General features: G+C 36.7%; 1 long non-coding RNA gene across 4 annotated transcripts in view; it reads left to right on the top strand.

Moving 5' to 3' along the window:
• The window catches only part of LOC128076838 (uncharacterized), a 256,043-nt gene that overhangs the window by 54,724 nt on the left and 182,248 nt on the right, over nt 1-19,071 (top strand). For all 4 annotated transcript variants that reach the window (XR_008204669.1, XR_008204672.1, XR_008204670.1 and 1 more), the window contains exon 2: nt 3,682-3,776. This is a non-coding gene — a long non-coding RNA (uncharacterized LOC128076838). The remainder of the gene's footprint in view (nt 1-3,681; nt 3,777-19,071) is intronic.

Here is a 19,071-nt window from a genome sequence, read left to right as displayed (position 1 = left end):
GGTCAGTTCATGGTCAAAATATAAACCTTGAGCTTAGCCACAGCAAATTGGTTTATTTCTCAGCTAAGGATGTGAAATGGAGCTAAAGATACTGGGAGTGTGGTCTCCCAGTTGTTTCTAGAACTTGGACTATTGTCAGGTAGTGTTTAATGATGGAAGTATGGTGAGGATATTGTAGCAAAAGTACTAAAGAACTAGAGAATGGCAGGTAAGTAGATTCGAAATACAAAAGCTTAGGAAAAATGAACTTCCTTGGGGGGATTCTGATGAGTTATATTTTTGCTTTATCGCTGTTAATTATCATTTTCATCTTAGGCCGTTAACTTCTGTTGTTTTTGGTCAGTGTGAATCACGTTGCTTTTATTTCCATGTTGTCTTAAGGTAATTAAAGATATTAAAATAAATCGGGAGAACTGAAGGTGTAAACGTTTGGGGATTGGTTATATAATTTATGAATGTGAATTCTCATGGCAATTTGACACCTTTTAAAATGTTTTGTGATTTTCATTGTATTACAGTAGGGCAACATTTTAATTAAGACTTCCATCGATATTTCCACTGTAAACTCCCTTGGTTTGAAGCCTCTGTGCATAGCTTCTTTAAATTTCTGTAATAATATTGTAAGCTGATGTGACCACCATTTCTAGGGCTGGAATAATTAGAGGCTGCTTTTGAAATGCTATGGTGTTTTCAAATCTGCTAGAGATGTGCTTGAAATGAAAACAATAGATGCCAGTGCTGTTCTTTTAATGCATTTTAAAGACCTATAATTTCAGATTGATATTGTATATCTGGGAAAGAAAAAAAAAAAAAAAAGATGTTGCTCCAGATTTCAGTAATATCTGAAACAATGACAGGATAATTGTTATTACAGCTTAGGCAGTGTCCAATCTATCCTTCAGAAAAAATTCATAAGAAACAGCGCTTTCTGAAGTGGCCTGTGCTCAACTTATTCCTGTAGCATGCATTTGTTTAAATTGTTTTTCCCAATGGTATTTCTCAGTCTATGCTTTTTTTTTCTTTCTTTTTTTTTTTTTTTTTAGCTGCTCCCATATGGTAAGGATTGAATCTCTGCATGTCTGCAACTGCAAATCAAGCTTTAAAAAAATACTTCAAATTCACCCAAGTAAAGCAAGGAAAATAAGATGGAAGTTGTGTTTCTCTGGCTTGAACATATTTTATTATGGCAAGAATTCTGACTTTGTTAAGATTTCTGAAGCACAGGATAGATGTTATTAAACATAAGAATGAGTTCATAAGCTTGGGAGCTCTCTGCTTGCGGACTTTGAGATGTGATTCTGGCTATATATATATTCAAGAAAGCGTGTAGCTCGGTATTTAGCTTTTGTGGAGGTTTCTTTGTATATCTTTTTTTTTAAATAAAATAATCAAAATCTGCGGAAAATAAATGTCAGAAAATTAAAGCTTCCTCATGAGATTAAACTGATTTAAAATTGTTTGAATAGGAAGGGACCCTTAAAGGACATGTGGTGGTTCAATACTCTGCAGTGAACAGGAACAGCTTCATCAGCTTCTCAGACCTTGAATGTCTCCAAGGTTGAGACATTGACCACCTGTCTGGGTAAACTGTGCCAATGTTTCACCACCCTTATTGGGGAAAAAAACAAAAACAAACAAAAAAAACCCCTTCTTATATCCAATCTAAATCTTCCTCTTTCAAGTTTGATTTCCCCTTGTTCTATCACAACAGACCCTGATAAAGTCTGTTCTTTCTTACAGACCCTGTTTAGATACCAAAAGGCTGCTCCTGGAGCCTTCTTTTCTCCAGGCTGAATGGCTCCAGCTTTCTCATTCTGTGCTCATAGGGAAAGTTTTCCACTACTCGGATATTTTTTGTGGCCCTTCTGTGAATATTCTGCAACAGATCCATGTCTCTCCTGTACCAAGGACTTTGTATCTGTGTGCAGTACTCCAAAAGATGTCTCACCTGTGTGGAGTGGAATGGCAGGATCACTTTCTTTGACCTGCTCTTTGTTTCCCAAGCTGTGTACCTTAATGTAGAGACACTTCATCTGGGCAGCTGGCCTTGTCGCCTCCTTGGAGGAGGGATGTCTGCAGGCAATGGAAAAATAACTGCTAAATGGTGTCTAGCGGCAGGCACCAAGGAACAGGACTCAACTATAACAAAAATGCATATCTGTGTGGGAAGATAACCCTGGTTTTGTATCACAAGTCAGATAGCTGTCTCCTTTATGCAATGCATACAATTCAGACTTTCATTCTCCTCTTTGGGGGGAAATTCTTCAATAGCAAGTTACCAGACTGCAAATGATTTCTAGGTCTCAATGAGTTACACTTCCACTTGCTTAGAATTAGAGGGAAGGTTCTTACTCCCTTTTCTCTTGTTTCTCCAATTTCAAAGTTTGGATATGTCTTTAAAGAAGATATTTACGTGACTGTTTCAGTGCCTTTATTTGCTAAATTACCAACTTTACTAAAATCCACATCCTGGAAACATACAAATAGAATCTATTCTGTCCTGAATGATTTTTAAACATTTATTTGAAATTTTGGGGATTTATTTTCCTTGCATATGACAGTGCTATCAATATGCAGCTTTTGTAAGGTGAAAAGATACTGCAGGCATTGTATAGAGAAAAAATTGCTGCATACTTTGTAATGCTTCATTTCTACCTGTATACAAAGAATCTAACTACAGGAAGCAACATTTTGGTATCATTTTTTAGGAGGAGATGTCCAAAGAAAAAAATCATTTATCTTTTCAATCTTTCTCTCCCTCTTTCTCTCTCTCTCTCTCTCATTTGTTTTCCATTTTGGTTTAGTTTTCCATTCATCATGTGCCACTGGTGCATATTGTATTAGGGTATTAGATCAAACTGTCAAAAAGCTGACAGGTTTTTTTTTTTCCTAAGCATATGCATTTTTGGAAGAGTAATTAATTCAGCCAACTGGAAGTAAGTAATTAGTGTCTTTTTTTCTTGTGCTTGATGCAGGTTTTGATATGAAATATTTTTAGAAGGTTGAAGATTTAACATTTAAAAAGCCCTTATTTTCAGATAACTTGTTCACAGAAGAACATTAAAAAATGATCGCAGAAAATGTTAACTCATTTGATGCTGAACATGATTTTAGAGTGAGAAATACTTAAGTGGTTGCTGACCTTAAAAAAGAGCCTGCAGAGTATTGGCATCTGTCTGAGTACTGTCTGCAAAAGTGCTTTGAATACTCAAGGTTTTGCAGTTCATAACTGCAGCCATCCTTTGTTACTATGTGTGGGATTTGTATGTTCCATTCTTGAAATACCATATGTCTTAAGTGATATGTGTCATTATAGATAAGGTACATGAAAACAGTTGTTGTAGTCTCATATCCGTAGCTGAAATTTGCTTAATGTTTCAAGTTATTCCAATAGGACATATGAAAGTTATATGACAGTGACACATGGAGATTGTATTGCTTAAATCTTTTATGTATTCAGAAAATCCAATACAAAAATACTGTAAGACTTTTCTGAAATGATACAACTTGCTCATCTGATGATGATTTTCCTGGAGAAATTATTTGCAGCAAGTAGTTGTCAAAGCTGAATAATATGTATATCTGTAAAAGCAGGACTTACCCAAACAATGACCTTAAAGCTGTGGAAATTAATTTCTATTTCATGGCTGAGCTTTGCAAATGTGTTGTGTTCTATTGTAGGATCTGACTGCCAACTTAAGAACTTGAAAACAACAGAACAACCGGTCCTTTAGATCTATTATGAGGAAAATCCAAGTTTGGATCCTGGAAAGTAGGTAAGTGCAATTTAAAATCATTAAACTCTTTTGATTTTTCAAATTTTTTTTTTTTTTTTTTTTTGAATAAGCCTGTGATAATGTAAAGCTAAAGTGGTTTGCGAGCTTTGAGCATGTGTTTGTCAGCTGTTTACTGTTCCTCTCAATTGAATCAAAGTGAAAATTCAGATTGTGACTGAGGAGCAGTGAGAAAATAGAATAAAAAGCAGAATGTTCATGTACTGAAAGTGTGGTGGAAATATGAGCACAAGGAGTTGATGCTGACAGGACAACATACGAATATATCAAGTATAGTTATACGGCATGAGCTGAACCTGCATTGATCTTAAGAATGTATGTGAAAGTCAGAAACTACATAAAATCATTGGCTTGTCTGAAATGAGGGCTAAATATATGACATAGGATGATGGCTGGCAGTAAGATGACTAGTGTGCTACAGAAGGGCCTGATTAACTGTGTTTAGAAGAGGATCTGAGGCTTGGTTTCAGGCTGCTGGATCACTTAACTCCCGCTGTGGTGTGTTTGCCAATACCTAGCAATCTTGAGCTTCCCATCTGGAGGCTTATTCAAGCTGTGCACAAATCTGTACTTATGAGAGAATGTGATCCCTCGTTTGGTATTACAATGGAAACATTAGAAACAGTCCCTGTGTCATTTAATGAGTTCTTAGTCTGGAGTGCTTATAATGGGGAAGGTTACCAGGAATGTCTAGAGCATCTATAGTACAGCTAGTTCAAGTAGTGTTGTGGAGCATATAGATCCTTTTATTTTTCCTTAAATATTTCCTTCTGGAGAATATATCTTCCATTCTGACCTACTGCTTTGTTATGAGCCTTTAACTTATTGTTTATACTTGAACTTGCACTTGAACTTCAATTTATATATGCTGGCTATGAAAAGGAATTGCAGCAATATGTTTGTGTTGCTTAGTTCTTCTCACCAGCCAGCAAAACAGTACATAATCTTCAGGAGGGGAAACCCAAGAAAGTTTGAATTTTCTTGGTTGTGTTGGTTAACGTTGGTCACATTGTCAGTTTTTCTAGCACTCTCTGTAACTAAGTTGTGGTTTCAGTGTATCCAGTATCAATGGAAGAACAAGACCCGAGTCCTCTGCTTCATGGTCTTTTTACCAGATAAATCAGGCAGACATGTCTGTTGTAAATGTGATGAGTGAATTTCACCTTTTATGCTGTCAGGTTTCACCTGTGATGTGGCTGTTTTTATACAGTAAAGGGGATAAATAAACTTCAAGAAGGTGAAGAAGAGTCATCATGATACTGGGGTGGAGAGCTTGTGGATCCAATAAGATCTGTGACTTCATTTGACATGACTGGAAGATACTTTATTTTTAATAGCACAGCCACAGCAGCAAAATAAGGCAAGGCTCTAACAGATGTTTTCTTTTATTGTTAGATCTTCCATTACTTCTAGCCTTGTGGTATGTCCCGTATCATATGATGATAGTCCCAAAGCTCAAAGGCTTTCTACTTCCTTCACAGTACTTACTGAAAGGAAGGAAATTTGTATTTGGTGTTAATCTGTAACCTGCTGGAAGGATTTAAAATAACATTTGATGAGGGAAAATGAGTAAATAAAATTCTTGCCTTATTCTTTGTCTGAACGAGGGATAGAAGTTACATAAAGCTTTTAATGGACCAGCTTTACCCTGAACACAGACAAATAGAGTGAAACAACAATGGAGATCATCTTGGGGGAGGTCATAGCATATGTAGGTGGGGTAGCCAGGGGATCAGGCCTAGCCAGCATGGGTTCATGAAATGCAATTCCTGCTTGATCAACCTGATCTCCTGTGATTGTGTGACCCGCCTTGATGGTTGAGGGAAATGCTGTTGACATAGTCTTCTTAGACTTCAGCAAAGCCTTTGATTCTGTCTTCTGCAGTACTCTCCTGGGCAAGCTGGTGGTCTGTTTTTTGGACAAGTACACTCTTTGCTGGGTAAGCAACTGGCTGGAGGGCTGGACCCAAAGAGTGGTGGTGGGTAGAGTTAAAACCAGCTGGTGTCCGGTTATGAGTGATGTTCCCCAGGGGTTGATATTAGGACCTGTCCTGTTCAGTATCTTTGTTGGTTATCTGGATGAGGGCATTGAGTGCACCCTTAGTTTGCAAATGACACCAAGTTTGCAGGAAGTGTCTGCCTGGGAGTAGGAAAGCTCTACAGGGTGATCTGGATAGTTGGCTGGATAGTTGGTCTAAGGCCAGTGGGATAAGTTTCAACAAGACCAAGTGCTAGGTCCTGCATTTTGGCCACAACAACCCCAGGCAATGTTACAGGCTTGGGGCAGTGACTGGAAGACTGCAGTGAGTAAAGGGACCTGGGGAACTGGTCAATGTTTGGCTGTACGTGAGCCAGCAGTGTGGACTTGGATGATCTTACAGGTCTTTTCGTTGGTGATTCTACGATTTTCCAAAACTATGGACTTCCACTACTCAATGTGTGAAATTCTCATCTAGCAGAGCTCAGGGAATCTTGAACTCTGTATTACTAGCCCTGGAAATGTACAAATCCATCTGTACAAATCAAGCTGGTCTTAGTAGAGGTCTGAGGAAAAACTTCAAAGAAGAAAATGTCAAATATAGCGATGGTGGTTTGTTTGTCTGCTTTATAAAGAGGTGAAGTGAGTGTAACACTTGGATTTCAAAGGGCTGCATCTCCTGTTTGCCTACTTTCCAAGGAATGGATGAGCTGTAAAGCTTCCTGTAAAACAAGGAGTTAATCCAAGACTGCATCCAGTTGGCCTCTTTTCATTGTATGAGGAGGCATATTATAGATTAAAAAATTAAGCATAGATGTATGCACGTGTATGTGTATCTTCATGCCTGTGTATCAGTTAAGCATGATATGTGGTAATACATCTGCTGTATTCTTCCCATATTCTTTATCTTATCATTGTCTTGAATGCCACAGATGTAACACTGACCTTGCTGCCTCTGATTCTCGAAACTTCTCTCCCTAGTTGTTCTAAGTCTCTCCACGTTAGAACTTCCTGTAATTCAAGCCAAGTACTGCAGAATTTCATGGTAAATTGTATCAGAGAAGTCAAGCTCTTCTGCAACTTTTTCACTAGAAAGCTCTCATGAAAGCAACTGTTAGCAAGTTTGGATGTATCTTTTCATAGTCTTTGCAATTCAGTACATGCCTTTCTAATGAGCTCTTAGTCTCTTAGTTCTTCTAGAAGTAGTTATACTTAACATGTGGTTGGGTGGGCCTGAAATTCGTTCAGCAAGGTTGGCTTTCTGGGCTACGAATGTGCGCTGCTGTCTAATGCTCAGATTTTTATCCACCAATGTCCCCAACTCTTCCTTGGGCTGCTATCAATCCTGGCATTGCCCAGCCTATATTCATGTTAGGAATGGCTCCAATCCAGATGCAGGACTTTGTATTTGGCTTTGAATTTTATTAGCTACTCAAAAACTTCATCAAATCATAAAGCAGTTAAAAAAAAAAAAAAAAAAAAATTGTGTAGTTCTAGTTGGTCTTACTATATTCTTTGCAGACTTTCTTTTTTACCTGTAATGTAGTAATTTCTGACATGGAAAGGCACAGAGAAGTGTAGCCTTTAAGAAGAGTAGCTTCCAGTCTTGTTAGACCTATAAACCACTGAAGCTTTCTCTTGTGTTCTTGTTCTTAATTGCTGGAAGGATATCAGATTCCCTGTATGCTCATTTGGACGTGTGCTTGTCTTTTGCATGTCTCCTGATCTCACATAAAGAGTTTTAAGGTTATTTCTTTCTACTTTTCACATTTTTTCTTCTCTTTTTTAAGTTAGTCTGTGTAAATCCATTAATCAACTAACTCCAAGTTCTTCTGGGCTCTTGCATGTGGGAAGGTTTTCTTTTGATGACAATTGGAGGTAATATGAATCCATGGGTCACTTACCAGCTACAGCAGCCAATTAATTATGGGCAAAAATCATCACTGAAGCAACAGCTCAGCTATTGAACTAAAGCTGCTAATCTAATTTATTCCATTTAAGAGAAGGCACAGATTTCTTCCTCCATTATCTCCCACAGACCAGAGCTCTCACCTGTGACTAGAAAAATGGCATGGAGAAGGAATAGATAGGAAGTTTTATTTTTGTATCAGCCCCTCTGGAGAAAGAGGGGAACCTGTGTTTTGTGGGATAAGAGAATCTGAGGGCAGTCAGCCATTGAAGATGTTCAAGACTCATTGCTTCATGATATAGAATATCTTTCACTGTAACTAGAGAGTGTCCTGGCCTCTCAGAGTAATGAATGCAAAACTTAAAGTAAAACTAAAACAGGACCTTTTTTCTTAGGTGAAGAACTGTTTTCAAGCTCTTGTATTATGTGAGTAGGAGCTTTGTTGCAGTTATGGGCAAGGGTTCTTCATTCAAAATACAATATTTCTTGATTTGTTGTCTCTTTTCTCTGGAAATACAACAATTCTCTCAACTGCTTTCCATCAAAAGAAATTAGGTATTACACTAAAACAGTAAATTGGCTTTTCTCTCGTGATTTTCAGGATACCTTGCAAATTCAAGTGGTTTGAATAGCTCACATAAACATGGTATTATCGTGTTCAGTTGGAGCGACACAGTCAGTAGGATTAAGCTAGATATCCAGAATAGTTCGTAGAGTGTAAACAGCTCTATCATCACCCCTTTTCTCTGGAACCTGGCCAGATTTCCTGCAGTGCTGTCTAATCGCATCTACTCTTTTAATTAACATTAGATACAGTGCTTAGGCAAACTAGAATTAAATTCCAAGTTACATGATTTCTCCTTTCTTGAATCAAGACTGCAATTTAAGAACTCTCTTTGGGCAGAAATATTTATACCTGTGAAATTATACCTACAGACTAGCTGTAAAGATATATAGAGATATACTTTTTAACTCTGTCTGAGGGTTTCTTGAGATATTATATAAGCTGAAAACTAGATATAGAGCCTGCTAAATAAAAAATATTAATTGAAAAAAAAAATTAAAAAAATGGAGTGAAACCAGCCACCCCACCTCATAAACAACTGCTAAGGGCAACTGACTTTGTTATTGTCTTTTTAGCCAGAGCTAAAAATCTGTAGTAATACGCATATTCACGTTGGAGCTCTTGCACGTAAAGGGCAAAGTTGCAGAGATGACAAGCTGGATGTTTAGAGATGTGTTTTGTTACTGGAAAACATAAAGAGTGTTAGAACTTGGTACGTTTTTCTGAAGAACGGTTGGTGACACATTCTAAGGTCAAAATGTAATATCTCTTCCATGCTCTTCTAAAAAGTCAGATTAGTCTTTTCAGCAGTAACCTTTCTCACATTGAGTATGTTTGCTTTCCTGTCTTTAAAATTCATCCTCTCTATTTGTGATTCTGACAGCTTGTAGGATTACATTTTCCATATATCGATTTGGATGTGCTTCTTTTGGTATGTTTTGATTAAAAGCAGTATAGTTTTACTTGTACTAAGATAATGTACCCTGTACAATAGGCATATAACCTTTTAGCAAAGTCATCTTCGTTGTTCTTTTTAAGAACCTTTGGACAATATTTTGCCATTCCAAGCTCAACTAACTGATAATGAAGCAGATGTCATGAGTTGCAGTCTGGACTAAAGAAAAGACTATTGCTTTCTCATCTTTAAGTACTCAACAGATTTACTGGGAGGACTAGGAAAATGACCTAAAAAAGCAAAATAGAAAACTTCAGAAAATTGTGAGAAACAACACACAATGTAGTTCTTAGAATATGAATCTGGATGAGACCTGGGTTATTGTATCCTGTGTGTTTACTGTTTTAGGCAATTATATATACAATGTTGTTCCTTTTTAAGAGGTTATCAGAAGATAATTTTAAAAATACTCTCCCAATAAAGCAAACCTAATTGCATGGTGTAGTTCTATACAAAACATCTTTAAAATATGTAAGAATATATTATGTCATATTTAAAAATAGAATTACTAAAGCAAAGCAAGGCTTAATTGTTAAGACTCTGAAGATAATAATTTATCTGACTTTGAAGATGTTTTTTGGCTCTCCTGGAAGAAGAGCTAAAAGGGGTGTGGTTGGGAGGACAGACAAGAAACCAACTCATTCTAAGGTCAGTTTCTAGAATATCTCATTTCTTGAATATTGTGTTATCACTCCTAGTAGAATTAAGTATTCAAGATGAGCTCCTTTAGGCATAGTTCTGGTTTCTCCATTCCCATGGGTATCCTAGTAGCCAACCTCTTAATCTGTTATTATTTGAACCAAGAGATCTTGAATATATGTAGTCAGAACTATGTGCAGAATTCGATGAGGCTTTGTACAGTCCTGCTTGTTCTCTTGTATCATTGGTGGAAGCACCTCAACTTTTGTCTTTGCATTTGCCTTTTTCACGGTCACACAAAATTAATTGCTCATCATCATCCCTGGAGTGACAATTCACATAGGGTCTTTCCCCTTTATTTTTTCTTAGTCAGTGAGATACCATCTTAGTCTTGTTATTAATCTTTATCAGTATGACCTTGTTACTTTACGATATTACATTTTATACAGAGCTTATAAAAGTCTCTCATCTTTAGATATAAGAACATTGAATTAGCCTCGGTTTACTAGAGGGAGCAGGGAGAAGTGTCTATAGCCCCATCTCCAGTACTACCAATTTATTCTATGCATGCTTTCTCATGTGATGCAGATTGCCCAAATGATTGCACAGTCTATATACATATTGAGGCTGTATTGGTTCTTCCGTTCCTATTTGCTGGTAAGACCTGTATATCTCAGAAGTAATGAGTAACTTTTTATAGCAAGTTTCTCTCTCATGTTACAAAAATTTTTTCTTCGTTTAGATGTTTTAGTATATCAAATAAAATCTCATCAAAATCTAAACAGAAAAAGAATTGGTGGATTTAAGGGTAGAAGAATGCAGAATTGATTTATGCTATCCAGAATAATTCGAGGTATGTTTATTGAAGGAACTGTTGAAGGTTGTTTTGATGTCATGGATGTTTAAAGTTCACGGTGGTTTTTATCATGTCTTCTGATTCTCTACTAAGATATTCCTCCCTTCAGAGTTCTAAAGCCAGGCATGCCAGATCAGTCTGCTGAGTGTGGTAGGTACTCTAAATGTTTTGGTTTTTTAGAATTATTATTATCTAGTTACTTGCATTGTCACCATCTTAGCTGATTCTGTGAAAAACGTGTTGCTATGAAAAACTAGCAATGTGAAGCACTAGTCTTCTCAGAGTACGTGAATGGGCATACACGACCTGTAAATCTGAAAATATAAATTGAGATATGGCTGGAAAGTCTAAGTAAATAGTGAATCACAAATAGCCTTATAGGTTACTGTTACTGGAAGACAGCTATCTGTAGAATACATGCTTAAATCTGAAGTATGTGAATGACAGGTATTTCTCTAGAAGTTCCTAGCTAAAGCTGAGTGGAATCTATCAGGATCATAGAACTTAGAATAAGGTTGTCTTGATTCTATTATGATACAGGTTACCCTCTAGGATGTCATAATTCTATTACTACATGGAGGATAGGAAAGTGGTGTACTCCTGCATCCAAGAAAGGATGCAATGGAAAAACATGCACTCTTTTCTGTGGCTACGAAGGAAATGTATTTTCTTATCTGATCAAATGTAACTGCTAGGGTGAACACAAGCATTTCTAATTGCATTGAATTCCAGCATTTGCTGATCTTTCCGTGAATGTTCACTATTATAATTGTAAGGCAAATGCCAGCTTCAAACTAAAGGTGACCTAAATGTCACACCACCTTGTAAGCGTTAATGTGTGCTTAGGAATTAATGAGTGTAGTGGCCACATTTCTTATGCGTAGCAACTGACAAATCTCATCACCTGCCTTCTAGACACAAAGCCGCTCCCAGTTGACTATGTGTTCCCTAAACTAGTCTATTCTTGCAATTGTCAGCTGGTTTTTATCAGTTAGGACTAGAGGGAATGGCTTCAAGCTGCACCAGGGGAGAGTCAGGCTGGATGGTAGGAAATACTGCTTCTCTGAAAGAATCAGGCAGTGGAATGGGCTATCCAGGGAGGTGGTGGAGTCAACTACCCTGAAAGTGTTCAAGGAACATTTGGACATTGTTTTGAAGGGCATGGTTTAGTGACAACTATTGGTGATAGGTGGATGGTTGGACTGGATGATCTTGTAGGTCTTTTCCAACCTTGGTGATTCTGTGATTCTGTTTATAACAAACCACATAGAATATGGTTCACAAAAGTTTGGGCTTCTGTGTTAGCCTATATGCATAATAAGTTTTCTCTGACAAAGCCTGTTCAATCTCTCTTCAATGATTTCTCATAAACCACAAATATGCTTGACTTTTCTCTGGTAAACTTGAGAATATTTATCTGAAAAGAAAAGGAATCGGCTGCAGTATTTGTATTTTTTTCCCATTTCTTACTGCTTTTTGTCCACACTGAAACAGCAAAGGACGGTGCTATGACTGACAGGATAGCAAGAAAAGAGGAGGAAAGAACACTTTGAAAGGTGATCAGAATTACTCAATTTAGAGGTCATAGGTTAAGCAGTTTTCTAACATTTTTGCGGCCTACTTGAGAACGAGGTTTCATAACTGCATTTGGATAAAATCAACTTTGGATGCATTAATTTGTAGGGAGACACTCTTCATCCTAGATCTTGCCATAGCAATAGGAGGCTAATGTATTCATTTACGGTAAAAATATAATATAGTGTATAAGAGGGGAACTTACATCATTTGAGAGCTGTTTGAGGCCAGGGCTGTGAAGCTACACCAGATTACTCTTTCAAGTTCTGGTCCTTATACTGTGTGAAACCCAACACAAGTGACTGGCAAGACATTTAGCAGCTAATGTTGCAGTTTGCTAAAATTTACCAACAAAACAGGTTTCTGTCAGGAAAGAGCAGGAACCTTTTCACTTCAACTGACTGCCCAAGGAAGGAATTGGTATTATATTAGGAAGTATTAGTGCTAGATGGGAGCAGAGCTGTCAAGCAGCTGTTAATAGGTACTTTGACAGTAAACCCAAAGATCTCACTACATCTGAGAGTTTGTTGTTTTATTGGTAAAGCTCTGATTGTTTGGTCCCTCATGTGCTGTACTAATAGACACTGAATTTTAGCTCCCACTTTATGTTGCAGTGGTAAGGTCCTTCAGCATTTTCACACAGCTGGCTGTCTTCTTTACTATGAATAATTTTTAATAAACAATAAATCTTGATGTATCTCCATCAACTCAATGCCACTGAAGTTGCCTTCAGCATCAGTGCAATTTTTAGTTTCTAACAAAAATACAAGAATGTAAACTTCAGTAGAGTGCAGTGCTTTAGTAGTATTTAAGTAACTAGATGAATCACTAGATGTTTTGATGCTATTTAATATCTAATTAGAATCAAGATGATGTAATCAGTAGTTAGTCCTTTTGGCACTAGAATTCCAAAATACATTTGTACTCATATTTCTGTCCTGTGACCACAAATTAAAATAGAGGGCATTCAAAACAAATGAAGCCTTGTTGCATATGTATGCATTTATTTCATATGTCCTTCTCTCTGCACCTCAGTCATTCCAGCTGCTTATAAGTTCGGTAATCTCCCTCACTAAAATATGTGTATTTTTGATACTGTACCACATCCCTTATGTGTATGGGTTGAAATAGTTCATACTGTCTAGTTCAGAAATGTGTATGTACAGATTGGAAAGTCACCATGGGACTGCTAGGTTATGCTTTTGAAATATTTGAGATCTCAGTTGGGTATTTTTTTTCTTTTCACTAATTGGAAGAGAATTAGAACACTTATCTTCTTTAGTCATCTAGCCATTTGATAGATGTGCAGAAATTTATTATCTTGGGTACTTCTACTTCTGTAATAAATTTGGTTGAAATTTGCCTCGAGTATGAAAAGTTATTTAAAACAAATTGAACCAGAATAAACCCTACTTGTTTGGAGACAAGGCTTGTACATCCTGTTGCAATTGCTTCTCAGGGGCAATGGTAGGATAGGAAGCCTATGGAGAAAGTCTAAATCTTGCACATTAAGGATTGAAAAGTGATAGCAAAGATCCCAGGGAGCAATATTTCTTACTCTGTGTGTGACTGAGACTACAACTGGTTATCGGAGAGGAGGAGGAGTTTGGAAAAGAATGATTTGGTCTAAAATCATTACTTTTGAGCTTGAGAATATCAATAGGTCTTGAATATCTTATATCTCTCATAGCTACAATGTTCCAATGACGCTTGTAGTGTCTGTTTTATTGACCCTTCTATGGCACAACCAACAGTGATTAAAAATGAATACTGCTGATTTACTAAAACTGTCCCACTTGTCTGGATTTCAGCGTAATTCAATAATACCAACTTCACCTCGTGGCAACCTGTAGCAATAGTTTTAGTAATTCATCAGTGCTCCTTTCCACAGCCTTGAAGAAAGAACAGTTGAACTCTTGGGGCTTATTAAAGACATTTTCAAATTGAAATTCTGTATGCAGCGTAGCTGGCTGTCCATGCTTTAGATGGAACTGTGGCAGGCAGATGATTTCGTAGCTGCATGGCTTAAAGTGATCAACTCTCTTAACAACTGACTTAAGAATTGAACCTTGAAGTTTACCATGTCAGTCCGTGACTTCTTGCAGCAAAGACCTGTGGGAATTTCCAGCTAGCTCTTCTTAACATTCCTATTAAAATAATTATTTCCTATCAGTACACTTTACTTTTTTTTTGCAGTTGTGATAGTAGTTAACAATATTGTGGTATTTGCTGTATGGTCTCTTTTGAGAAAGAAGATTATGATGCTGAGTCATTATGATCCAGCAAAGAGTTTTTCTTTGATTTCACTGATAATGAACACATAAAATAAGCATTAAAACTTCTGACAGAACTAAAAGTATATGAGTTCTGTGCAATTGAGAGATAATAAAAAGTGAGGTTTTTTTTATTTGAATATGTATATATATCTCAAGAAATCCAGAATCGTAAGTTTACAATTATTTGAAATGGCATGATTTAACTCTGAAACTTAGACGAACCTGGCAAGGTCTCGTGCTTTCATAAAATCTGGACGCTACTTCCTTCCTGCAAGTTTTATCTTAATAATTACCATATCATTACTGAAATGCCTGCCCTTTCAAGGACTTTTTTTTAATTAACGTGCTTTTGTAGTAGCTGTCCATTAAATTTGGCAGGGATGAACTGTCATACAGTGTGGTGAGTGGTTTCCACAGATTTTTACCTCCCATCTATTCTATACTTCACGCTTAAAGCTCACGTAAGGTAGAATGGCATGCCTCAGCAATGACAAATGAAATAGTAGTGACAGGAAGATATTCAATTTGTCTGAAAAAGGCATAATGAAATCCAATAGCTGGAAAAGAAGGTATAGGCAGTCTTATTAGAAATAAGGTGTATGGTTTTCACATGAGGGATGGCTGTCTAATGGAAAAGCATATCTAAAAAATGTAGTGAGGCCAGTGTTATCTGGAATCTTTATATATAAAATGGATGGCTGTCTAAAAATATATGTTCTAACTTCAGGGAAAAATATGAGCTACTTGTAGATGTCTTTTTTGGATGATATTCTCTGGTCTGTTCTGTTCAGTAGATCACAAAAGTGATCACAGTAGTTGTTTTTTCTCATTTCCTAGTTAGTTTGTTCTATTGATCCTCAAAACTTTCACTTGAGACCAAGATGGAGAGGTAAAAAGTGATTCCTTGAAAAATGTCTCACTTTTCAATCTGATCTCTCTTTAATCCTTATCTTACTTGCTGAGAAGGTGATAGAGGTCTCCTACATGTTTTCCAAAAATATTTTTAATATAAAAATTCAAAGTTAGAAGTGTATATTTTTTCCTAAGATTGAAGTATATTTTAGAAAGAACAAGAAAAAATCAAATGCCAGTATCCCAATCTAGATCTATTTGAATCGTTCCACGTTCCCTGCAATGTCATACCTTCCAGCCTTTACAGTTCTGTGATTTTGTGGTTCTTTTTTATGATTAACTACTGAATGAACCAGTGCAATGAAGTCTTCATGTGTGATCTACAGCAGGTCAGAAGAAAGATGATCAGTATACGTAATTATCAGATACATAAACAACTTTTAATAAGGGGTGTGTTTACGGCCTTTCCTGTCACTAAATTTTAGTTAAATTTTATTGTAGCAGTGTGTTTGGAAGGACGGAGTAATAATGAGACGGTAATTTCTATGAGTGACGTTTTGATATTTTTTTTTCCATTATCTCATACAGTGTTGTTCTGATTGAACATGGCTCTGAAGAATTGCTTTATATGTATGAAGTTAATAAATTAGTTCTGGAATCTCTCAGCCACGTCTATCACATTTGAAGTGGCTTCCTAGTGTTTGTGACTCAGCCCCTGAAGGGAGGGAAGGCCATGTCTCTTAGTGAAGACTTTTCAGGACAACATTCCTCATAGTAAATTTGGGGTCTTCTTTTTATGAGGTATGTGTCCTATCATTGTAGGTGAAATAGTGTCATGACCTTAATTCCAGGTATCTTTGATAAGTAAGTTCATTTATCAGATAGATCAAAGAGACCAACATTGTAGATATAGAGGCATAACTTCATGATGTGACTTACTGCTTAATGGATTTGTTTCCTGAACAGATGAGGATTTTTTAAATTATTCTTTGTCCTAGTTATGTATAATATCCTTGTTAATATGTATGCTTACTCCTATAAAAGGACACTCCTGTGTGCAATTTAGACACTTATTGATATAAAAGGTAAAGACTGATAGATGATTTATTCCCTCCTCCATTGATGTGCTAATACAAAATGTACAAAGGGGTTCTGTGAAAAGAAATGTTTTGGAATTTGGAGTGGTGCTTCATGCTCTTATCCCCACTAAAGGGACTGTGCTTAAAGGGCATCTTATTAATTGCAGTTTGGGATAAAAATTTCCTAGTGTTAGGTGCAGGGCAGCCAGGCTAACAGAGAGCCATTAGCAGGTGGCTGGACCAGCTGGAGTAGAACTGCCACCTGCTACAACATTCACCATTAATTAACTAACTCATCATTAATTGCATGGCCTTCCAACCAAGATCATCTGTATACTCTTTAACAAAATGTTTGTCTCAGAATGACAAAATTGAGCTCCTGGGGAGACGGTAGTGGCCTAATGCTACAGCCATCAGAGGCACATTCAGAAGAAAGCAAATATCCAAGAAACATTGAGTTCATCAAGCCAGCTTTCCAGGTGTTGTGTATGGGCACAGCACCAAGTCAACTGGGCCACCAATGGGATTTGCAGCAAGTAGGAATAAATGGGGTTGCATTGAATGGAACTCTGTCATACCATGGGAACCTAGTTCTCTTGAAACAGAAGGTGATTACCAACAAGGGACAACTGTGCTCTGAGGCACATCTCTAATGTAGATGCTGACAAAAAACAGCTTTGTAGTTAGCAACGCAGGCACTTCTGGTCTCTTGGTTTCTATCAGATGGTAATGAATTTTTTTTCCATTTGTGGTATGCAGGCTAGACACTTTTGTTCTCATCCTTTTGTACAGAATGCCAATCATTTAAAAGAAAGATAACTCAAGCAGAATTTGGAAAATTAACAACTGGCATGGCTTTGAATCTGAAAAAATAATTCTGAATTTTAAGTGTTCCTGGAGTTTTAACCGATTTTTGATATGGTTCTTTTAATTCCATCTAAAAGTAAAATAGCATTTTTAAAAAAACTTTATTGCTATGAGGGTTTTTATTTTTTAAAATGTTATTTTGTACTTTTTTTGCAGAAAGACTGAGGAAATCATAAGAAATTTAGCCACAGAAAGCAATACTTGTAGTGTTCAGAGATAGAACATAATGCTGTTATGTTGCCAAAAAGGAACATGTTTTTGAACTTTAACTTTGATGAGAAAGTCCAGACGGTTCTACCTTATGGATAGCTGAGTTGTCTTCTGTGCAGTGTGCCTGAAAGTGTAACTCAAGGGAAGGCTCTTTGGTCCTTTGTACTTATATAAATATTACTATTTCTACTCCACATGCTAACATAAAACATCAGAGTAACTCCGCATGGTTTGTATGTTTAAGGCCATAATCATTTAATCATTATTATTATTTTTTTTTGCAGTGAATCTATGGAATATAAAGTCAGCATTTTCAGAACCAGTTCTACTACTAATATTGTGTTCAGAGAATGGTTTGGATTGGAAAGGATCCTTAAGATCATCTAGTTCCAACATTTCTGCTACAGGCAGGGACACCTCCCACAGGACCAGGTTGCTCAAAGCCCCATCCAGCCTGGCCTTCAGTGCTTTGGGGAGGGGCATCCACAACCTCTCTGGGCAACCTATTCTAGTGTCTCACCACTATCTCTGTAAAGAATTTCTTCCTGATACCTAATCTAAATCTACCCTCTTCCAGTTTAAAGCCTTTTCTACTGGTCCTGTTGCTATATGCCTTTCTGTAAAGTCCCTCCCCAGATTTCCCATGGTCCCCCTTCAGGTCCTGAAGTTTTCTGCCTTGTTTCTCCAGGAGGATTTTAACTTGGCACTTTCTATGACCTTGGCCTAATTATCAGAAGAAGACTTAGCTGTTTTGCTAGAGTAACTAAACTAAGAAGCCTGAAAAGCTCTAAGAAATAGCAGATATTTGGATTTCAGGTGAATAGCAGAAGAGTATTTCATTTTGATTCCTAAATACTTCGCATGCTATGATGGCCAATAACAATTGACTGTGTATAAATATACTACTTGGTCTATATTGGGTATAATAAACATCTAATTATCCATTAATTTTTTCCATCTGAAAATTGATTATCTTCCCTTAAGTTTTAATCACAGTATTAAATAAAAATTCAGTAGGGAAACTTCACGTCTTATTTATGGATTGTAAGATATCTCATAGCTGTCTATTATGATTTAAAAAGCTACTGATTTTGAAATTAAATAATATAATTTCTCTGAGGTCTAATGATTTGTTCTTTGGTTTTGAAGTGGAAGCTATAATGAACATGCAAATATAAGAATGCAGTGAGGCAAATTGAGCACAAAAGTAAAAGGATAAAAGTAAGAAAGAAAGTAACAGGCACTTAGAAAAGCCACATTTGGAATAGAAAATTCTCACAAACTAGGAAAGAGTGAATCCCTACATTTAAAAATAAACAAATTTTATTTGTGTGTTTACTGTGTAGATTTTAAGATTGTTTAAGTAGAGGACAATATAACTTAGTGCTGGACTAAAGAGAACAGGAAAATAATTATTTTGGCCAGCAAAATTTGAATGTGCATTTCTGTCCCTTTTTTTCTTCTGATGGTTAGTTTTTCTTGCAAGCTGTTGTGGTCCCTAGGCATAGAAGCAAAGT

This window comes from Tympanuchus pallidicinctus, unplaced genomic scaffold (assembly GCF_026119805.1).
Source record: "Tympanuchus pallidicinctus isolate F22 unplaced genomic scaffold, pur_lepc_1.0 scaffold15, whole genome shotgun sequence".
Classification (NCBI taxonomy): Eukaryota; Metazoa; Chordata; class Aves; order Galliformes; family Phasianidae; genus Tympanuchus; species Tympanuchus pallidicinctus.
This window is presented reverse-complemented; position numbering and strand designations above follow the sequence as displayed.